General features: G+C 31.6%; 1 protein-coding gene across 5 annotated transcripts in view; it reads right to left on the bottom strand.

Moving 5' to 3' along the window:
* LOC134706403 (polypeptide N-acetylgalactosaminyltransferase 5-like) overlaps positions 1–18,077 on the bottom strand; it is a 59,570-nt gene extending 41,493 nt beyond the window's left edge. For 4 of the 5 annotated variants that reach the window (XM_063565311.1, XM_063565317.1, XM_063565318.1 and 1 more), the window contains exons 1-3: positions 18,003–18,077; positions 11,157–11,363; positions 4,753–4,878 (exon numbers count right to left, since the gene is read on the bottom strand). The gene's annotated coding sequence lies outside the window, so the exon portion shown is untranslated. The remainder of the gene's footprint in view (positions 1–4,752; positions 4,879–11,156; positions 11,364–18,002) is intronic. The other variant, XM_063565312.1, reaches the window with a different exon arrangement.
* Positions 18,078–21,225: the final 3,148 nt, after the last annotated feature.

The following is a 21,225-nucleotide window of genomic DNA, read 5'->3' as shown; positions in this document are numbered from 1 at the left end:
ACATGTGATCTTAATAATAACGTACAACCCCAAACATGTGATCTTAATAATAACGTAAAACCCCAAACATGTGATCTTAATAATAACGTACAACCCCAAACATGTGATCTTAATAATAACGTACAACCCCAAACATGTAATCTTAATAATAACGTACAACCCCAAACATGTGATCTTAATAATAACGTACAACCCCAAACATGTGATCTTAATAATAACGTACAACCCCAAACATGTGATCTTAATAATAACGTACAACCCCAAACATGTGATCTTAATAATAACGTACAACCCCAAACATGTGATCTTAATATTCATTTCAATGATTAATATCAATAAAAACAGAAAATTTCATCATTTTTAAAAGTGGTGTTGAAAAATCCCAAGTTTGGAGGCTCAAAGGGGGAATAATAAGTAACTTTACATAATTCCTTTCTACTATTAAAAAAAAATGTCAGCCAAGCTACTTGTTTATATTGATATATAAAGGAAGACTGGTCAGGACCAAAGTCTAGCCATATAGTGAAATGATGGTTCTTTTATCCAATACCTCAAAAACATAGATGTCAAACATGGCTTAGGACATAAATATAATACAACTAATAAACAAACATCAACATTTATATTCAACTTTCATTAAGTTCTGTCCTTTTTATCATTTAATAACAAACAGATTATTAAATATGAAATTGTTGAATTTGTAAAGGGAGATAATTTAAATCACTTTATATTATATAAAGTACAAAACCATTGCAGTAAAAGCCTTGTAACTTTGACTGAAATAATGCCTTTGAGAATAAGTTTATTTAAAAGACATGATAGTTCAAAGGAATAGTATCTAATTTTATAAGCTCTATAAGCAACACATCACCTTGAAAATTTCCCAACTTTACAGGTTTTTTTCATTCAGTTTATTATAACTTTTATAAGTCAAGTCTAGTCAGTCCTCGTGATAAACCAGGAGCTACCTAATGGAAATAAAACAAACACAACTATCCTTTGGCTATACTTATAAGAAAATTGTGAAGTAACCTGAATTTGAAAAGTAGTCAGTCTCCCATTAAAAACAATACTAACTCTTCTTGTTTAGCAAAACAAAAACCATAAAAAGGCAATAACATATTAACCATCTCATACCACCAGCTAATGTCACTATATACCGCTAGATAACATTTTGTCATTCTAAACATATAATTTCCCTGTATTCTAGCTGACAAGGTTTTTCCATTTAAAATTGATTTTTGCTGAATATCTAACATGTAAAATACATTGATTGTACAGTTCTCTGATCAGGTAAAATAGACTATTTCATCATTCTGTTTATTTTTTTCTTCTTGGTTTAATTTAGATTTAGAGATTACAAACTTATATAATGAAAACCCTTTTAGTGTTATGAACATTGCTAGGACCACACACACTTTATGAAAGCTAAAGGTTTCTATCTAAGGACCCCAAGATGTGTTTCAAAAGCACAAATGCTAAAATGTCTTACCTAACTTGCTTTACTAATCATTATTCAATATTTCATTACCTTTAATTAAGGTTGCATACAGCCTGATACTAGTAATACATAAACTTAACATAATCAGGGATCCTGCAACTGTGGTCAAAGTCACATGTACTCTATATTTACATATATTATCTATTCTCATAAACCAAATTACAAAGGTATAGAGATACAAAACAGAAGTACAACTCACAATTATTCCATACACCAATCATATTTGACCTTTCTCTTACATATATAGTGTTTGAAAAAAAAGATATTACAACATCAAACAAACATTGACCAATGAACCCAAAAAATGAGGTCAAGGTCAGATAAATCCTGCTAAACAGACAGACCTCACATTTAATGTTAACCAAGAAACCATCAAAGAGAGGTTGAGGTCAAATGAACATTGACAGACAGGCATGTGATGCTTATAATCATGCCATACACTAAATATAGTTGACTTAATGTTTATAATAACTCAATAATAGACCTAACCACATAAACAAAATGTTGACCAATGATCCATGAAAATGAGGTTAAGGTCAGATGAACTAGATCATAAATCATGTAAACCTTACAATTCCATACACTAAATATAGTTGACCTACTGTGTATGGGAACACACCTAATGTTGTTACTTTAACCTTGATCCTCACAAATAGTCCAGAGTAGGTGTATACCATATTTTATCTTGATAGCACTTTGATAATTCAAACAAAGGATTGTCATTGAAATTTCAGATTTAAGGTTTGAATGCCTCTCATGTGATCCAGGTCTTGCATGCTTCTAAGGATATATGATAATTATTGTATGTCAGCAAGAAATATATTTGTACTAATGAGCTTCAAAAGAGGTATATGGAGTTACCATAGCTATTGCTTTCAATCCCAAATATCCTCTTTTTAATGCTCAGCAGTATATAAAAATGTCGCCTTTCTGTGACAAGATCATTGGTGGAGATTTATTTATGACAATTCTCAGAAGTTTTAATCAAGACAGATTACTGAGAACTTGTTCTCTTCTGATGAACTACATCTATAACTCAATCACAATCTCAACTAATTTGAAGCTTAAAGTGTTTCTGCAATGATGAATTCAGCGACATGTCACTATTGGCGAACTTGATCCTCAACTCTATTTGCCGATATCAATCACAGTTAGTAATTTACACAAAAGACAAGAACATCAGCACAGTTGTAAATTGATGTTTTATGAAATTTGATAAACAATCGTCCGGAATAAGGAAATTGTAGCGATGACAATGCCATAAATCAAACTTATATCATCAGCTAGCAGTTTTTCAAAAAGAAACATTGTAGAAACTCCAAGTCAATACAGTTACCATGTAACTATAATTCCATTTGAGTATGAATGAAATGAATTCCATGTAATACCAGATTATCACATCTCTAAATCATTGTAATTATTGGTTCTCAATGCCATAAAGCTGAAAGAGGACACAATTATAACACTGATCAATTTAAACCACTGTGAAATTAACATTATACAGGGATTCTATGGGGATATCAGAGACTAATAATGTCATTATAAACCCTATATATATCATTAATCAACCTCCTTTAAAGTCAGTCCAAAAATAGTATAAAAACAGTAAACTCTGTTTATATATGTATCAGTATAAAGATAACTAAAACATGTACAAGTCCAAGTACATTAATCAACAATTTCAAAGAATGCTAGCTGTTACTAAAGTAACTAAAAAGCTCAGTATTTGACCTTCTGAAAATTAATCATGCTGCCCTACATTCTTATAGCAGCAGCATTACTTTAAAGTAGATTTCATGTGTTACTTTATAGAAGTACAGGTAGACACGAGCTTGTCGTTGCCAAGAGAAAATTCTAATAAACTTGAAAAACAGAAAATTCTTTCTAACTAGACACAGCAGACTCTGCTGATGTTGTCATCAATTGCTTATCTAACTTTTCCTTTTTACTCCTTCAAGGCAAGACAAAGAACAGACAAGAATAACAATATTGATGATGTTATCTGTATTGAAGAAAACATAAGAAAGATAGATCTTGTGATAGAAACATTATACCCCCCCCCCCTCTTTTTCCCTTTTTCGTCCCAGTACCAAACTTAGTATGATAGAGTATACACATTATTTTTAAAGCAGTCTGCACCAAAATCTTTCCCAAGTAAAAGACAAATATTCTACTCTTTTTCTTATATCACTAAACATAGTCTTGAGCATCAGCCTAGCGCTAACAGTGCACACTGTAAAAGTCCAAATATTGATTGTGGAGAAAAGAGAAATTGTTTTCCTGTCTTTTCCTTTAGGGTACAATATAACACCTGCACTTTACTAGTGTGAATAGTTTGTACATGACCATTGATTTCTTAGGGATATATACAGAGACATAGTTGACAGAGAATCATACCGTCCATACATGTACTATTCTAATTCAGGAAGTGTCTGAATATTGTAAATCAAGCGATTATATCTGATATAAACCAATAACAACACAACCCTACAATGACACTACTGGAATGTTTTTTGTGATGCTTGTAAACACCAATAGAGCACCTGGAGAGATATATTAACAGATTGATAGCACACTTAAAGAAAACAATTTTGACAACAAAAATATGTATAATTTAAATTTTTGCTGACTTATAAAAAGACAAGTTTCCTTCCTTTTAAGAAAATGAGATTAAATGCAGTATCAAAGAAATTTGTATGCACCTAGATGTTGCTAAGAGTTTTAGACACCTTAAATGATGCAGAGGTTTTTTGTCAACTATATGTTGCTTAGGTTATTGGACATCACCATTAACCCTTATATTTGTATCACATATTAACACTGATATGTTCTCTTTATTGTCACCATATTCTTGTAACCTAAAAATATAAAATATCTGCCCTAAAAACAGATGGGGAAAATCACAATTTTTTTAACTAAAACAAACATGATGTGTCCATAGTACATAGATCCCCACTCCCACTATCATTTTCTACATTCAATGGATCATGAAATGGGGCTAAACTCTAATTTGGCATTAAAAATTAGAAAGATCATATCATGGAAAACATGTGTACTAGTTTAAATTTGATTGGACTTCAACTTCATCAACAACTACCTTGATTAATTTTTCTAACCTGAAGCAGGACAGACAGATGCGGGACAGACTGAAAAACATAATGCCCAAAGGTAGGGCAGAAAAAACAAAACTGTAAATAGTTTATCACATTTCAATTTAGATGCATGCAATCATTGTTATATATAAGACCTACCCGATGATAAGAATCTGGATTTCTGCACAATAAAGTCCTATTGTATGATCTGTTTGTAACACTATAAATTTACTATAAATCAGGTTAAGTCCGTGACATCACGTCAAAACTGTGTCATATCTTTCACTGTAAAACAAAAATATCAATTTATTTTCACATGACATTAAGTTTAATTAAATTAACTTTTCAGGTATGCATTTAATTACTGACATAATTTGTTGTACGTGTCATTGGTATATGTAGTACGCACATCGTTACATGTACATAACACGTACCGCAGAAAGAAAATGATCAGGGCCTATAATTCACCGACGACAAATCTAATGACTATCTTTATGAGGTTGATTGTTTCTTTGTACACGTTTTATTATATTTAACACCTTAAGTTGTAATATTAGTAGTAACATTGACAAATCAGACCTTAGGCCACATATCTTTCTAGGGTCAATTGTCAGATCAGTAAGCTTCTATGTACAACATGACAGAGTTCATATATTTAGAAGATTTGTCTATTTTTATATTTCATATTTCATATAAAACCTAATAAAGCAGAAATATGCTTAAGAAAATCTACCATATATAGATGTATAATGTAACATTTAAACATACATAAACTATTCAGTATACCTGGTATTTTTACCTTGTCGGACATAACTTTTAATTAATTATTAGATGTGAGATCTGACAAAATAGATGGTCATATTAAGAACAGCAAATACTATATACTATTTAAACTTTTACATGTTTTTAATATTTATATGAAGAAAAATGTTAGATAGTTTTTTATTAATATTTGAAAAAAATCTTAATGTTAGTTGTTTTTCTTCATTGTTTTTTTTTAAAGATTTGACCAGTTGTTCTATTATACTGATATGCAATACCATAACAGGATAATTGTTGATCTTTGGAATTTGAGAAAGTGGGTGACCATGGGTTGACATTCCTCTCAAAAACAGTCCCCTCTGACCACCAAAAATGGTAGGTCTTCCTATTTCGATGGTAATTTTGTAGTCTTAGTGGTTCAAATGACCACAGGGCTGGAAAAAACAAACTCTGGATGTATTTCACTATCTTATCAAAGGAATCACCTAAACAACAATAATAAACTGCACTCGAAATAAGTTCACAGAATCTCATTTCCATCTTTGAACTATTCAGGTAAACCACAACTGAAGAATGTGATGAAAATAATCATAGAAAAGAAGAATGAAATATTTCAGTGCTGTCAAATATAGACACGCACAAGCTGACGTGGAGTAGTACTACTGGGTAATTTGGCAGGGAATGAAAATTATCTTGTCATTAACTGTTTGTCCATAGTCTTGACTATAAACTAATTATAGATTTGTAGACTGTAACCACTGGTTAATAATTGTCTCTCGTAGACTGACCAATACGCACGACAAATGATCCTGACATGACTTTAACTCAAAGAGACAGCGCTATAATTGCTGGAAAAAAGAATCCCATTTCCTGGTCACACTCCAGGAAAATTAATTCTTAGTTTCCAATATGTTCAATGAAATATTCTACACAAGGTTAAAGCACGGTTTTATGGTATAATAAGTTATCTTTATGTCAGAATGGAACTGGCTTATTTCAGATATTCTTCTAGATAAATCTCTGATGAGCTCCCATGCTGAAAAGATTTTAATTGTTAATAGATTTTTTGCCACAGCCTAGTGAGTAGGTATTATAGTGAAGTCTATAAAATCAAGTCACTTAAATACTCTTCCTCATCAACTTGGTCTAATTAAAATGATGAATAAAAAATATCAAATTTGGCATTTATTACAATAATCAAATTAACTGCTCTATAACCACCCAGAAATACTTCAACTAATGATCATAAACCAGAAATAAAACTCTCTGCTTCACAATTTCATTGTGATCATCAAAAGAGATATAATAGTTTCTCGTTTTGCAGCTAGTAAGGTATATACCAAATAAAATGAAATCTGTAGTAGTTAATTTGTTATCAATATTCAGTCCTTTGGCAACATTAGCCTGGAATACCATACAGTTATATTATCTTCATCACTGATTTGGAAACCATATATTTTCCTTCATTAGGGAAAACTCATAGTAGACAGCTAAATAATAAGGTATAATTAACCCAAGTCAAAGCAATTTCTCAACCAAAAGAAAATAGAATTTGTCTGATATGGAAGACAAATCGACAAGGTTTCTACAATCTTTTTATCCACCGGTATTGTCTATAGGATAACAAATCATCCCGTGCTACATGTCACAGAAAGCTGTAGATTTTCTGCACTGAATTGTGGGAGATTTTAGATGACAATATACCATTATTGAATTTCCATGTAAATTTATCTGCATCTTGGCTGATTGCAATTTCGTAGAACTGTTCAATATTATGTAATCTGAATGACTATGAATATGATTTGACTTCAAAGGAAAGTCTAAATTCAAATTCATTTGTTAAAACATCAGTATAATGGGACAGAATTAAGCTTAAAGAAAAGGTGAATACTATTCAATTACACAATTATATTTTTCTTTAGAACATATTGAAAAAGGAATAATTCTAAAAACATGTATAAGTATTAAGTATATTCATACAAATTCAGAATTCTTATACATGTACAAAAGAGGGGATAAAGATACCAGAGTGACAATCAAACTCATAGATTGAAAATAAACTGACAACGCCATGGCTAAAACTAAAAAGACAAACTGAAAAAAAAAGTACAGAAAACACAACATAGACAAGAGGCTGTCACAACGACAGCAAACCGGATTTATATGCATTTATTTGTGTCCTGGCAATATCACAAGAACCATTACTGATGATTGTTGAAAGTGAAAATCGTCAATATCAAATTTGACCTCTATTTTGTCATCAGTATCAACATATTAAAATTTGAAAAGCTTAGATTGAATGGTTCGTGAGTAAATGCAACAACGTGAATGGAAACACCATTTTACCATCTTTCAAGAACCATAACTCCTGAAGGGTAAAAGTCAAAATCGTCATTATTAAACTTGACCTCCATTTTGTCATCGGTAACAACATTTTAAAATTTGGGAAGCTTTGGTAGAACAGTTCATGAGTAAATGCACGGACATTACTGGAAACGCCATTTTACGATCTTTCAAGAACCATAACTACTGAACGGTAAAAGTCAAAATCATCATTATTGAACTTGACCTCTATTTTGTCATCAGTAACAACATATTAGAATTTGAAAAGCTTTGGTTGAATGGTTCATGAGAAAATGCACGGACACGACTGGAAACACCATTTTTCAATCTTTCAAGAACCATAACTCCTGAACGGTAAAAGTCAAAATTGTCATTATTGAACTTGACCTCCATTTTGTCACAAGTAACAACATATTAAAATTTGGGAAGCTTTGGTAGAATAGTTCATACGTAAATGCACGGACACGACTGGAAACGCCATTTTTCAATCTTTCAAGAAACCATAACTCCTGAACAGTAAAAGTCAAAATCGCCATTATTGAACTTGACCTTCATTTAGTTGTCAGTAACAACATATTAAAATTTTAAAAGCTTTGGTTGAATGGTTCATGAGTTAATGCACGGACAACATTTAATTGCTGCCCGCCCGCCCGACCGACCGCCCGCCCGCCCGCCCGACCGCGAACATCCCCAAATCAATAACCGACATTTTTGTCACAAAAATCCGGTTAAAAACTAAAGAATAAGCAATGCACATGTTGTACAAGTCAAAGTAGAGGCTCACATATACATAGCATTTAGTATATTGTGCCTTTGAGATAAAACATCAACGAAAGCACTATTCCTTTGCTTTTTATGGTTTTTGCTGTGCATTTACTTCGTTTGTTTCATGAATGAATACCATTTTTTCTATTATATTTCCAAATCTATCAATAACCAGACAAGTCAGTTGGTCATCAGTGATAGTTCTTAAAGTAGAAAGAGGAAATTTTATCTCATTAAAATGAGAAAGATACAATATGAGGTTTATCTGGCTCTGTCTTATATCTTAAGTTCTATTTATAACATGTAACATTTTTGTTTCTAACAGATAATCAAGATATAATGAAAATTAGAAACAATGTAATGTTAAAATGTACAAGACTTTTTGTTGTTTGCTTATAATACTCTTAAACAAGAAGAATTAACTTTAAAAGAGGGGGCGAAGGATACCAGAAGGACAGTCAAACTCATAGATAGAAAAACAAACTGTTATCTTACTTTATTGCTAGATTTACAATAATAAATGCATGAACATGCTAAATTCTGATTTTGTAAAAACTTTTGATACCAATTCTTTGGAGATAAAGCAAATCATAAGCTTATTTCAAATTGGCTTAGTTGCATATGAACATATTTCTGGTAGCAATATAACATATAGACATGGCCCCTATGGGCATAGCAACAGAAAAGTGAAGTGTGATGATAACGCAAACATAAACACATTAAGTTAAATAAATCTCTTTATTAGTGCCTATTGGGATCATCTCTTTTATAAGGTCATGTCAACAAATTTTGTTATAAATTGTTTTAACAAAAATCTGCACAATCTATAGCAATCCAAAGCCTAATCCAAATTTAACAAAACTTTTGGCCAATTTAGGGTCTACATATAAAGTCCAATGAATAGAGTGACAAAAATACTTGTTTAACAAAGTTAATATAGCAATATAGCCTCTTCTCCAAGAATTGGGTATAATATATTCATAAATAGATTGTCCTCTTTGTTTGACATTACTATGTTCATTAAAAACTTTTAGAGAAAATAGAAAATCCTTTTAAAGTATATTTACAATAAGGTAACAGCTGTTCCAGAAGAGCTCAATAAATCAACTCAATTTATATGATGATAGTTTTCCTTATTAACTGATCGAACGAGATTTCATTCATCCTATGGCGACAGCTGACATTACCAACGTTAATTTCTAAAGTTTTTATAGATCCTTTTCATAGATCTATCCTATTTTGTCTCCTATTTAGTGGCACACACAAACACCTTCATGTTTTCATTAGTTTTTTAAATGAAAAAATGCTCAAGAAGAAAAATCTCAGGCACATTCTATCAAACACTAAAGAAAAAACTTTGGGTGCAGATACATCAACCCAACAACACAATACAAATTCTTTTAGTATGTGTTTTATGAATAGACTATAATTATAATATAAAAAAGAAGATATGGTATGATTGCCAATGAGACAACTATCCACAAAAGACCAAAATGACACAAACATTAACAATTATAGGTCACCGTACGGCCTTCAACAAAGAGCAAAGCCCATACCGCATATAGTTAGCTATAAAAGGCCCCGATAAGACAATGTAAAACAATATATAAGCATACAATCGATGCAATTTAGGGGAAAATTATCTAATTTCTGATAATTTTGTCATGTAAAGCAAACCATAAATGTTAAAATAGTAATTTTTTCCCCCAAATTGAACCAAATGTATACCAGTACTCCATTTTACATCTTTTGGTTACTCTTACTAGACTGAGTACCATAATGCAGTGGGAAATCTACTGTGTTTTTTGCTATGCATGTACTGATTTTGTGTGATGAATCGATATCTCTTATCCTTTGTTTTTCTACTACTGTTGTTTAGAAATTTTCAATTGTTCTTGTATCATCAGTTAACATGGTTAAGCCACAGAATGTCCTACACTAGAGTATGTAGCCCATTGAAAAATTATATACTCCCCAATCAAAAAATCAGTATTATATTGTAGTCTACTATAATTTAGGATGAAAAAACATCTTTTAATCTGTAATTTCAATAAAAAAGAATATATTTCATGTTATATTTAGTGAGAAAGAAAAAAAAACAAATTCTATAGCTGACCTGCAACTTATGGCACACAACTGAAATTCTAAGTCTGATGTCCTCAATAACCTTGTTTAAAGCACACCTTTCAACTGATAAGGGCCCAAGTTAGAAACGTCAAAATGATTTCTATAAGTTGATATATTGTTACCCTTTTAGCTCTGTTTGCCAGTGATTTTTAGATAACATTGTATTATTATCAGTAAAGCAAAATATGTCTTATATTCCTACAAGATATCTTATACATGTATAAACATAAATGATAATATGTAAATATGCATATATACTGAATATTACATCATTCCTGACTTGAGGACAATAAAGAAACAAACATCTTGTTTATTGTTGAAGTCTGTATATATTTACCATTAGAAGTTTTTTTTTGTTTTTAGTGTCCTTGGGATTATGTGTCATTGATGAATACCTCACGTCTCCTTCTGTTCAAACATATTTCTATTTATTGGAAGTTATTTTATTTTCAAACAACTTGTACTTTTCAGTGTATGAAATATCCATATTAAACTTATAATTTGCTAAAATGTTAAACTTTTATGAAAATTAAAATAAAGTGTATAACAGAATATATTTTACATACCAATATACATAAAATGATTCCTTTAATCGAATAGTGTTAAATAAATATGACTTCTAACCTGGTATTGTGCCACATCACCACTAAGTCCTGTTTGAGATAGGCCCACACTTATCTTCTATAGACATACCACTAATGTCGAGGTGACGTTCAAGATTACTATAGCCAGGTGAGATAACGAACTGTTTACCTGGTCTGATTGAATTCTACCTGTAATTTATTAATTGATAATGATTGTAACTGATTTTTTACCCCCTAATATCTGATAAGAAGTGTAAGGAAATACAACAAGGATATAATGTATATATAAATAATATTGATTCTTTTACAAGTCAATTTCATGTCGCACAGAACCAAAAAAGATGAAACATATATAATCTACTTCAATATTAGAAATAGGACAGCACATAAGACATCCTATACTTATACTTCTATTGACATTCTAGTATTGTTTTAACCCTTGTTTACAATCAGTCTATTACCAAAACTTCATGTAAAACTGTGTACACTAAAACCACTAACCTACTGAAATATATTATTCTATTTTTAAGGGTTCAAGGTTAAATGCAATCTATTGATGCACATGTACTTTGCCTATTGAATTTTCATACACAATAACAGTACTATTAATCTATCCAAAATGTAATTTCAGAGATACAGAACAAAACTTAACCCTGTGCACTGAAGTGTGAGAATGGGGTCATGACCTTATTAGCAAAATACATGTAAATGAATCTAAATTTACTGTAACAAATCACATACACAATGTATTTAACTTCCCAGGCAATTGTAAGTTTCTGAGATGTAGATAAAAAGGAGAAAAAACACAGATATGTCTTTCTTAAATTGAGTTTTTTTTTTATAGTAAAATGCAAATGTTTAAAATCAAAATGGCAATATCTATACATGTAAACTATGTCAAATATTCAATCAATGAACCATGAATGAAGGTGTAGGACCAAATAAGCCAATGCTTATAAAACTGCATACCAAATACCATTTACTTATTATCAGTCAGGTTCCTTTTAAATTAACCTAAACAAAAACTGTATCTAGACAACTCCTATCCCCTGCTTTGCTGATGCCAAATAAAAAAAAAGATCAATTGTTTAAAGTTATTTTCTAATTATTTATCAATTTGTGGTCAAACCTAACATTGTTCCCTAAGAGCACAAGTTTTTCTACATTACTCAATGCTTTTTTGTCTCTTCTCAATCCATATAAGCATTAAATTAAAGACAAATAGAAGGATGATTCCATATATAAGTCTGAGATGGTGTACTGAAGAAAGGGCTGGTAATGTTTTACCATATATAAGCCTGGGATGGTGTTTTACTGAAAAAATTTGTAAGGGTTCCGCGGAACCCAGTGTCTCGCCTACTTTTGCTGTAAATCGCAGGCTCAACAAAAAATGAGGAAAAAAATCAATAAAAAGATTCCTCTTGATACTATCTTTTGATTGTAAGAAGCTTCTGTCCAAGTTTGGTAAAAATCTAGGATAGTTAATGAATCTAATTAATGTTTTGAAAACTTAAACTGCCGACTGTATATAATGTTAACTGGAAGAAAATCTAAGTCCATTTAAAAGTAAAATACAGAAAAAATGGAGTTATCTTTTTACAATATTTACTTCTGGATACTATCTTATGATCATAAACAAGCTTCTGTCAAAATTTGGTTCAAACCAAGGATAGTTTCAGAAAGTTATTAAAATTCTAAAAACTTTAACCACAGAGTGAATGTAATGTTTCCCCGCAGAAAAAACTAAGTCCATTTATAAGTAAAATATGGAAAAAATGGAATTTTATTTTTACAAAATTTAATTCTGGATACTATCTTATGATCATAAACAAGCTTCTGTCCAAGTTTGGTAGAAATCCATTATAGTTTAAGAAAGTTATTAAAATTTCAAAAACTTTAACCACAGAGTGAATATTTGTGGACGCCGCCGACGCCGACGCCGACGGAAAGTAGGATCGCTTAGTCTCGCTTTTTCGACTAAAGTCCAAGGCTCGACAAAAAGGGCTGGTAATGTTTTACAATATATAAGCCTGGGATGGTGTCTTACTGAAGAAAGGGCTGGTAATGTTTTTACCATATATAAGCCTGAGATGGTGTCTTACTGAAGAAAGGGCTGGCAATGTTTTACCATATATAAGCCTGGGATGGTGTCTTACTGAAGAAAGGGCTGGTAATGTTTTTACCATATATAAGCCTGAGATGGTGTCTTACTGAAGAAAGGGCTGGTAATGTTTTACCATATATAAGCCTGGCATGGTGTCTTACTGAAGAAAGGGCTGGTTATGTTTTAACAATATATAAGCCTGTCATGGTGTCTTACTGAAGAAAGGGCTGGTAATGTTTTTACCATATATAAGCCTGAGATGGTGTCTTACTGAAGAAAGGGCTGGCAATGTTTTACCATATATAAGCCTGGGATGGTGTCTTACTGAAGAAAGGGCTGGTAATGTTTTTACCATATATAAGCCTGGGATGGTGTCTTACTGAAGAAAGGGCTGGTAATGTTTTACCATATATAAGCCTGGGATGGTGTCTTACTGAAGAAAGGGCTGGTAATGTTTATACCATATATAAGCCTGAGATGGTGTCTTACTGAAGAAAGGGCTGGTAATGTTTTTACCAAATATAAGCCTGGGATGGTGTCTTACTGAAAAAAGGGCTGGCAATGTTTTACAATATATAAGCCTGTGATGGTGTCTTACTGAAGAAAGGGCTGTTAATGTTTTTACCATATATAAGCCTGAGATGGTGTCTTACTGAAGAAAGGGCTGGTATTGTTTTTACCACATATAATCCTGGGATGGTGTCTTACTGAAACCAGATGCTCCGCAGGGCGTAGCTTTATACGACCGCAGAGGTTGAACCCTGAACGGTTGGGGCAAGTATGGACACAACATTCAAGCTGGATTCCACTCTAAATTTGGATTGTGATTAAATAGTTGTCACAGCATAGGTTTCTGACACAGAATGAATGTATTCAAATGAACTTGAAATTTTTGTTTTCTCTCAGAGCAATTCACTATGCTGTTGAATATTAATCCTCTCAAAAAAATGTTTGAAGAAATTTTCTTTTTATTTATGAAATTTCAAATGAGAAAAATTGAACCCAATTTTTTATTCACATCCCCCTTTCCCTTATTCCAAAACTAATTTCAATTAAAATATTCTAATGGAGTTTGCAACAATTACTACTCATTTAAATACATCATAAAATATTAAGATGTAAAAAAACTGCTTGTTATCACTGAATGGTAAAGATTATTTAAATTTACCAGTTGGTAGTAAAAAGTGAATATACATTGTATATTGTATATAACAAAGATTTAAGTTGATTCTGGACAAAGAAAGATAACTCCAATTAAAAAAAATTCTTGCAGATATTTCTTGCTTACTATACTGGACAAAGAAAGATAACTCTTAATTAAAAAAAAATTTGCTATTTCACAATATTGTGAAATTAGATATTTCTTGCCATTGCACAATACTGTGCAATTGAAAAGACTTGCTATTGCACAATACTTAATATAATAATTTTAGATCCTGATTTGGACCAACTTGAAAACTGGGCCCATAATCAAAAATCTAAGTACATGTTTAGATTCAGCATATCAAAGAGGCCCAAGAATTTAATTTTTGTTAAAATCAAACTTAGTTTAATTTTGGACCCTTTGCACTTTAATTTAGACCAATTTTAAAACTGGGCCAAAAATTAAGAATCTACATACACAGTTAGATTTGGCATATCAAAGAACCCCAATTATTCAATTTTTGATGAAATCAAACAATGTTTAATTTTGGACCTCGATTTGGGCCAACTTGAAAACTGGGCCAATAATAAAAAATCTAAGTACATTTTTAGATTCAGCATATCAAAGAACCCCAAGGTTTCAATTTTTGTTGAAATCAAACAAAGTTTAATTTTGGACCCTTTGGGCCCCTTTTTCCTTAACTGTTGGGACCAAAACTCCCAAAATCAATACCAACCTTCCTTTTATAGTCATAAACCTTATGTTTAAATAGATTTCTATTCACTTCAACTAAAGTTATTGTGCGAAAACCAAGAATAATGCTTATTTGGGCCCTTTTTTGGCCCCTAATTCCTAAACTGTTGAAACCAAAACTCCCAAAATCAATCCCAACCTTTCTTTTGTGGTCATAAACCTTGTGTCAAAATTTCATAGATTTCTATTAACTTAAACTAAAGTTATAGTGCGAAAACCAAGAAAATGCTTATTTGGGCCCTTTTTGGCCCCTAATTCCTAAAATGTTGGGACCAAAACTCCCAAAATCAATACCAGCCTTCCTTTTATGGTCATAAACCTTGTGTTAAAATTTCATAGATTTCTATTCACTTTTACTAAAGTTAGAGTGCGAAAACTAAAAGTATTCGGACAACGACGACGACGACGACGCCAACGTGATAGCAATATACGACGAAATTTTTTTCAAAATTTGCGGTCGTATAAAAAGGGCTGGTAATGTTTTTACCATATATAAGCCTGGGATGGTGTCTTACTGAAGAAACTGCTGGTAATGTTTTTACCATATATAAGCCTGAGATGGTGTCTTACTGAAGAAAGGGCTGGTAATGTTTTTACCATATATAAGCCTGGGATGGTGTCTTACTGAAGAAAGGGCTGGTAATGTTTTTACTATATATAAGCCTGGCATGGTGTCTTACTGAAGAAAGGGATGGTAATGTTTTACCATATATAAGCCTGGCATGGTGTCTTACTGAAGAAAGGGCTGGTAATGTTTTTACCATATATAAGCCTGGCATGGTGTCTTACTGAAGAAAGGGCTGGTAAGGTTTTTACCATATATAAGCCTGTCATGGTGTCTTACTGAAGGAAGGGCTGGTAATGTTTTTACCATATATAAGCTTGGCATGGTGTCTTACTGAAGAAAGGGCTGGTAATGTTTTACCATATATAAGCCTGGCATGGTGTCTTACTGAAGAAAGGGCTGGTTATGTTTTAACAATATATAAGCCTGTCATGGTGTCTTACTGAAGAAAGGGCTGGTATTGTTTTTACCATATATTACGCCTTGGATGGTGTCTTACTGAAGAAAGGGCTGGTAATGTTTTTACCAAATATAAGCCTGGCACAGTCTTACTGAAGAAAGGGCTGGTAATGTTTTTACCATATATAAGCCTGGCATGGTGTCTTACTGAAGAAAGGGCTGGTAAGTTTTCACCATATATAAGCCTGGCATGGTGTCTTACTCAAGAAAGGGCTGGTAAGTGGTAATGTTTTTTTATCATCACTTTATATTGAATGATCTAGAAAGAATGTGCTGCCCTTCAGGAACATTTTTAATAGCAGACCATCTATTTTGTCCTCTTTAGACCTAACATAAACTAGACAGATCCACACAGAGATTGTTTAAATTTCATTTCCCATGGAAAAATAGTCAATGATTAATTTGCCTTCACAAATCATGACACCTTTATCAACTAAGAATGCACGACGTCTTTAATAAATACTTCTCATAAGAATTGTTTCCATCTAAATATGTGTTAACTGACTTAACATCTCTTTGCACTATACATACAATTTTCATCATTTCTTAATTCAGGTCTATTCTAGAAAATATACCACTTTAAGTCATACAGAATACGTCACACTAGAAGACTTACAGACATATTAGTTTTTGTTAATTACTGTTGGATGTGTACTGATTTGTACCTTAGTCTGGGCGAACATCATTTATTTATTAGTTGTGATTGGCTTTGAACTATCTTACAGTAACTATGAGTACTCTTAGGTCTGTACTTTTGTCTTATGTTGTATTGTGCTGATCAGATAAATCATGGATAAATCAAGCCTTTTTAAATTGTTTTTTACTCTTATGCTCTTATTTTGTGCTGTTCCAAGATAAGGAATGGTTGCTTGCTCACATTAATGTTTAACCCTACCTAATTCTTTATGAGCCTGTTTTTAAATATCATTTAGTTGTTGCTGATGGTTGCTGTCTGTCATATATGTATCTTGTTTTGTCAATTATGTCATTGTTTTTCTCATGAACTGATTTGCATTTTGTAAATTTGCCTTTTCTCCATCTATAGATAAAGAATTATTATTTTTATCATTTATAGCTTAATATATGGTATGGGTTTTGCTCATTGTTGAATGTCGTATGGTGATCCCTAGTTACTTTAATCCCCTTTATTTGTTCTCTGGTGGATATTTGTCCCATCATACCAGACATACCACATCTCCTTGAATATTCTCAATCAATTGATATTTATATGATAAAGTAATTCAAAATTAAAAAAAATATTATTCTAATACAGCATTAACTTTATATGGATATCTGCACACTTTTTTAAACAGAAAACTATTAGTTTATGAAGTTTTACAAAATTAAAAAATACCTACCTTACGATAACAATGTTAAGATACATGACTGGTTTGTACCTATACAGGTACATTTTTACATTTCTCCTTTACATTCTTTGTTGTATCAAAGATAAATTATTGAGTTTGAAATTCACAGATGTTTACTTGAAATTTTGACATAAAAGTTCTGTTATCAACTTGTTAGATGATCAAAGTTTAAATCTTTTGCTATAGTATACATCAGCATGATCAGAAGATCCTGTTTCCAGATGAAGGTGACTGCAGCTGAATTTCTTTGGTATGGTATATTTCTATTGTTTCTCTTTTTATTTTGTGTGTGTGTTTGTATTATTCAAAATATTGTCATTCATAAAATAATAATTTAATGTACCTCCAAAAACAAATAACTTTGTATCAAAATAAATAATGCCAATACGATATTTCTATACACTAATACTGAAATCTTAACCCTAAACATACATACTGTTAATCCTGGTCTTCCTAACAGTTCTAAGACAAGAATTGCATCATATCTTTCCTATCTAATGCTTATATCTGAAATGAGACAATATAATACAACAATAATACATGTAGGTTTGATATAAGCATTTCAAAAAAATATTTCTTTAAGCTTAAAATGAAGACATCCATAGCCTGCCCTCTTTTATATTAACAATGAAATACTATCCCCAGTTGGAAATGCACTCATAAAATCAGATACAAATAGCCTATATTATATCCTTAAAAGAATTAGGATGCAGAAAAGACATGCAAAAGGAAGATTCTGCTATTTTCATTTATCCTGTGATCACCCTGAGGTAAAATTAAACTATTTCTGATCTACTCTATATACACTCACATACAGGCAAATGAGATATGAATTCAGTTCTTGTCAAATGAATTTTAGAATGAAGTATATAGTGACCTAGCGCTAATTAAGTTGTTTAAATTTGAGCTTTGATACGTAAAAAACCTTTGCATCTATCCTGGGCAGTTAACATCCACAACAGAATACACATATAAATCATCATATTATCCCATAGAGAACTGCCAACGACATTCAATTCACTATTTTTTTTCGATCTAGTTCTAAAATGATATCATCATTCCCATATGGTTTCTGACATAACTTTGTCCTAATTTAAGTTGACCATGAATGATATGGGTAGAATAAAACCACACGAACATAATAATCTTGATCGAATATTCCCAATTTAAGTTTTTCATGACATAAACAATTAACTCTATTACTGTGTTTGGCTGTATTTCAATAATAAACAAGGGAATCGGATATAGTCGTTTATTTGGTTCCCAATACACAACAATAATCATCACTAAATGATTACAAAGCAATATTTTACTGAAATTATCACTTTGATGTGATGACACTAATATAATAAAGCTATCTCTTACAGGATTCAAGTCTTTATTTAAATAAGAAATTCCCATAATTCTGATATTGATCGCGTTTGTTCTTTTCTGCCATAGAAGATATTTATTTCTTGGCCTCATATTACAATGTCAGTCTTTGATAGAACTATAGCAATAGGCTTTTGATCTATTACAGTTTTTGTCTTCCCCACAATTTCATCAAGTAAATATAACATCTATTGTAACAGAGTAGACGAGTAGGACGTGGATGGATTTTTGCACTTATCATTATAGACAAAATGAGATGGAAAAAGCTGGATTAAAACAAGTCTTATGTAACTAGCAGCACTCTTAAATCTAGTTCGACCATCTTAATCATTGGTAAATCATCAAACATAATTCCAAAAGTACTCACAATTCTATTACATAAATCACATTTGAATGCAATTAAAGATTTTTTGAATTCTCTATTAAATTTTTTTTTTTTTCATATGTGCCTGAACTAAAATACATGTATGGCAAAGTGAAGGTAAAGCTCAGACTGAAATTTATCCAGGTGAGGTTGAAAGGGACAACAAATATAAATTGATGAATAGTATCATTTCTTTCTATCATAAAGGTCTCAATAGAAATATTTTTTAATCTAAAATATTGTTCCAAGACTGTTACTTCTTTGTTTTGTACCCATGAAAGAATAATAGAAGATGAAGGTATATGTCAGAGAGACAGCAACCCAAACATACAAATAATCAAAGGCTATTTAGAAATCAATATACAGTGTTTATTAGTCAGTATATAAAAATAAGGAGATGAGGCATGATTGCATGGAGACAACTACATGTATCCACCTGGGCCAAAATGATATGGATGCAAGGGACTAGAAGTCAACCTATAGCCTTCAACAATAAGAAAAGCTAATAAATTATAATCAGCTGTAAAAAGCTCCAACATGACAATATATATATATAAAACAATTCAAACAAGAAGTTAAATGAAAATCAAAGATAACTGACCATAACAAACGACAACCATCTTTGTTAAAGAAAGAAATTAATAACTGTCAGAATATAGGTTTAGAAATTACACTGGAAAAAAATAAATGAGTGACATGTGTAATTTTGTATAGTTGTAATGCTGGGTTGTTGTCTCATTGACGTTTATATTACATCTCCTTTCATTCAGAGCGTTTTTTCATTAAGACCAAGCAGGTTTTTCATTCCAATCAATAGACAACTTGAGTTTTATTTAACAAATCAGACAATTTATTTCACTCTATCTTGGTTTGGACATTTTGTTTATACTGCCATTAATTTAATCCTTAATAAAAGTGAAATGATTTATTGAAGTTCTGATCAGACTAGTAGACTACACTTCTATTGTTTAAGTCACAACTTTATCCAATACATTTCCTATAAATCTCATAATTTGTCCAGAAACTGATGAAATATCATTTGATATACCAGTATTATGGTACTTTAAGTTTGGTGTTATTAAAATGAGTGGCATATTTATTACTAAATATGGGAAATACAGCATTTATAAGATTAAAGTTTCTTGAAAAGAACAAAAGCCACTCATGAAATTGATTAAACCTTACAGAAAGATTAAATACTTTTTTCTTAACTTTTGTTTGAATAACAGGATATATTAAGAAAAGAGATCACAAAAGAGATGATTTCAGCTTTCCAATTGTGAACTTTCCATTTCTAAGTAGCAACATTCCAGCAGCACCTGCATACGGGGTATATATCTCCCAATTGATACGATATTCCCGTGCTTGCATTTCCTATCATGATTTTCTTGATAGAGGGTTACTGCTCACAAGGAAGCTATTAAACCAAGAGTTCCAAATGGTGAAGTTGAAATCATCCCTTCGTAAATTTTACGGACGCCATCACGAGTTGGTTGACCGTTATGGAATAACCGTTTCACAAATGATATCGGATATGTTCCTTACGTCGTAACTACAATCCCCTTCCCTTTCATGAATTTGACCTACCGAATTAGACTATTTACCGGATTTGTAATCACATAAGCAACACGACGGGTGCCGCATGTGGAGCAGGATCTGCTTACCCTTCCGGAGCACCTGAGATCACCCCTAGTTTTTGGTGGGGTTCGTGTTGTTTATTCTTTAGTTTTCTATGTTGTGTCATGTGTCCTATTGTTTTTCTGTTTGTCTTTTTTCATTTTTAGCCATGGCGTTGTCAGTTTGTTTTAGATTTACGAGTTTGACTGTCCCTTAGGTATCTTCCGTCCCTCTTTTAAGGCATACATCAAAGAGCCAGAAACTCAAAGACATAAACAGGAAGTACAAAAACAGGATGTGAGCATGC

Source organism: Mytilus trossulus, chromosome 2 (genome assembly GCF_036588685.1).
Source record: "Mytilus trossulus isolate FHL-02 chromosome 2, PNRI_Mtr1.1.1.hap1, whole genome shotgun sequence".
Lineage (NCBI taxonomy): Eukaryota > Metazoa > Mollusca > Bivalvia > Mytilida > Mytilidae > Mytilus > Mytilus trossulus.
This window is presented reverse-complemented; position numbering and strand designations above follow the sequence as displayed.